Below are 3,638 nucleotides of genomic sequence, written 5' to 3'. Positions count from 1 at the left end.
AAAATATTTGCATATCCAGCTCACTTTATGAAATATATATATATATATACTGTATTTGTATTTATAAATATAAATACACATCTAAGTCTCCTAATATTTTGTTATGATTATTTTTTTGCTAATCCTCAAAATATTTGCATATCCAGCTCACTTTATGAAATATGTATATACTGTATTTGTATTTATAAATACACATCTAAATCTCCTAATATTTTGTTATGATTATTTTTTTTTTTTTTGCTAATCCTCACCTGAGGATATTTTTCTACTGATTTTTTTTATTTTTAGAATGAGTGGAAGGAAGGGGGAGAGACAGAAACATCGATGTGAGAGAGACACATCGATTGATTGCCTCCCACATGGGCCCCAAGCAGGGCCAGGGATCAAGCCTGCAACTGAGGTACATGCCCTTGACCAGAATGGAACCCGGGACCCTTCCCTATCCACTGAGCCAAACCGGCTAGGGCAATCTCCCAATATTTTAATCTTAGTGCTTTCTCCTTGATTCTTAAAACTATCCTTTTCTGAAGCAGGAGTTTCTCCAAAGACTCCTAGAATACAGCTGCTAGAATATTCTTGACAGAACACCAAACTGCTGCTAGACATGTTCTCAGTGTAATAGCTTTGAGTCCTTGATACAGCCATATTTTCATTTACTTGGGTAAAATGATTACATCTGGAAGATGTATATACTTGGACTCGAAACACAAAATCAGTACCCCACTGCAACAGAAAAAAACACTATAAATTCTAGACCAATTCCTGTAGGATTTAACAGTGAGGCACTATATAGCATTGCTCAGTAGTCGATCTGTCACACTCAAATCTAATTTAAATTTCCAACAACTTTGCTTCAGAAGTTTTTCCATGAAATTTGGTCTTTGTCTGACTTGCCTGCTGTAAATTCTATTAACCAAACTCTGCAGGGCCTTATGCTATTCTTGAATAATTCTGCACTTAGGGGTGGGAGGGGAAGATGGGAAAACTCTAGCAAACACCTTAGTTATTTCAGAAAGTAAACTTATAAGTTTAAGACTTAAACTTTGGTTGTGCATCCCTTCAGATTATCCAAAAGGCTGGATTCAATGCTTGAACAATTATATTTTCCAAGAAATAAGAAAGAAACCCTAATGAAACCCACTAGCTTGCACCCACCCTGAGAGACTCAGTCTGCGTAAATATGACACCAGGTCTCCCGCTTGATCCTCTCCTGCCCTTTCTTCAGCAACGATGGAAACATCTGGAACAGAGGCAGAATCAGTGTCATTTTTCTGGCTCATCTATCTGAAGTCTCTCCTTCCTCGAGGTTTTCCTGTCTCCTTTCAATATAGAATTTACCTGGCTCACCAGTAAAGTGACCTGTAGGTCCTGCTCGGCTCTTTATCCAACCATCATTCCTTCCTCACATCTCCCCCCAAGACCTTGCAAATGTCTTCAAGCTCCTTCAGAAAACCCAAATGCCTCCACTGTGCTGCTTCCTGAAGTCAGCCTGCTAGACACACTCCATGACCCACCCCAGGGGAGTCTGGGGTTTCGCCAGTGATAGTAGATGGGAGTGTGAAGAATGACATAAGTGGAGCCATTTTTAAATGGAACCAGAGCAGCCATTCCAGAGGAATTCCTTGAACCTTTGGAATGTTTGAACTGGGCAAAAAACCTTTGGCCTGGACCAAAGCAACACTGTCTTTAAACGGCTGTTTGCAAAGCTAACAGGAAAGCAGATATTCTGACCACAAGGACTGATGATTATAGATTCTTTCTGAAGACAGAGTCAGTCATCAGCCATGTTTAGCTACAAAATAATTCAACTTGTTAGCACCAATAGAAATTTCTTCTACTCGTGTCATCATTTCCCTTCCTGTTCTCATAAACTCCTTGCCTTCACCCTGTATTCAGGACACCATTTGGGTTTCGGTCTGAATCGGTGTTTCCAGAACTGCAATTTATTTTTATCAGGTAAGTACTTATTGCCTCTGATTTTGGCTTTTTATTTTAGGTTAACAGGAGATAATCAGATAGTAAACCCAACCACTGCAGGTTAACAAAATGCCTTAACCTATTAAGGAGATGTCTACAAAATAGTACGGCTGCTAAGGTTTGGAGCACTGGGGCCAGCCTGGGACTCCACTTGGAGTCCTTCAAGTATTCCTGCATGGACAGTTCTGTCCACACCAGCCCCACTTCAGGGGAGAGGTCATTAAAATGAGATGTTCCCACAAGCAGACCTTTCAAAAATAAGTACATGGTCTGTTTGTTTTTAGTTTCACAACACATGCTCAAGGCATTTTTTTAAAATGTACAAATAGAGGATGGGAGAAAATGGCAGCCAATTAGGCAGATCTTTCTTGCACCCTCTCCCAGACCTAGACTGGAAATAAAACTGAAGTGGGGAACATACACCCAGAAGTATCAACTGAGGCCCAGCTGAGCTGGAGACATAGCGAGGAAGGACAGAAAATACCTGGAGACCGATAGATAGGCAGGGCGAGGTCTCGAGAGGAGCTGACCCAGCTTCCAGGGGTGGCAGGTGGAGATTGAAGAGGGATCTCTCAGCTACAGGAGGGACTGTTCCCTTAGAAGGTCGAGGTCTGGAACCCAGGCTGAGGTCCGGAACCAGACCCAAGGCCCGCAGACCAGGTAACATCCAGCTGCCAAAGGTGGTAGCTGGCCACTAGGGAGTCTGGCACCAATAGACTGGAGCTGGTCAGAGAGAAAGCCTCAGTTTGTGTGTGAGAGTGTGAGCGTGTGAGCGTGTGTGTGTGTGTGTGTGTGTGTGTGTGTGTGACCCAGGGCGCAGGAGTTTAATTTGCAGCTACTCACCTGAGGCTTTGGTGCAGGGAGGGCGATGCAGACTTGAGGTGCCTAAGGAGAGGCTGGATGGGAAGCATTGCAGGGAGACATGGAAAAGCAACAGTCAGGAGTCCTGCATTTGATGGTATCCTCCCAAACCAAAATGGCCATTTTTTCTGAGAGGAGGTCACCACTCCCAGAAGCCACAGCTCAGATAAAAGGAAAAAAAACCCGCCCTGGGTGATACAGCCTGCCCCACCCTCAGGAGCCCTGCCTGCCACACCCTGCATTTGACCTCATCAGAGGAGACAGCAGCAGAGCCAAAGCCTATGGGTTTGAACAGTTTCAGGAAGTGTCAGTGACTGGAATGGGGATGGAGCCATCCGTCCCACTATCCCAGGAACCTGACTGGGGCTTTCCCCACATGGGAGAGCTGACAGAAACTCCAGCTGCCCAGCTGATCCCATTGGACTGCATACAAGGATCTCTGCCCAGCCGAGGGCATGAAATTAGAGATCAACTACAGTAAAAACACTCAAACACATCCAAACACATGGAGGCTAAATAGCATGTTACTAAACAATGAATAGATTACCAAAGAGATCAAGGAAGAAATAAAAAACTTCCTGGAGACAAATGAAAATGAACACACAACAACCCAAAATCAATGGAACACAGTGAAAGCAGTCCCGAGAGGGACATTCATAGCATTATAGGCCTCAAAAAACAAGAAAAACTTTGAATAAACTATGTAACTCTACAACTAAAAGAACTAGAAAGACAGCAACAAGAAAAGCCCAAAGTAGCAGGAAGGAAATAAGAAACATTAGAAAGAAAATAAATGACAT

The 3,638-nt window shown here is 43.2% G+C and overlaps 1 long non-coding RNA gene across 2 annotated transcripts in view; it reads right to left on the bottom strand.

Annotated features, from left to right (window-relative positions):
- Positions 1-3,638, bottom strand: part of LOC106725476 — a 64,054-nt gene that overhangs the window by 35,175 nt on the left and 25,241 nt on the right. The window contains exon 4 of one of the 2 annotated variants that reach the window (XR_001361369.1): positions 2,841-2,873. The exons of the other annotated variant lie outside the window; for it this stretch is intronic. This is a non-coding gene — a long non-coding RNA (uncharacterized LOC106725476). Of the gene's footprint in view, positions 1-2,840; positions 2,874-3,638 lie in introns of those variants that run through there. 2 annotated transcript variants of the gene reach the window in all.

The sequence above is a fragment of the Myotis brandtii genome, unplaced genomic scaffold (assembly GCF_000412655.1).
Source record: "Myotis brandtii unplaced genomic scaffold, ASM41265v1 scaffold103, whole genome shotgun sequence".
Lineage (NCBI taxonomy): Eukaryota > Metazoa > Chordata > Mammalia > Chiroptera > Vespertilionidae > Myotis > Myotis brandtii.
This window is presented reverse-complemented; position numbering and strand designations above follow the sequence as displayed.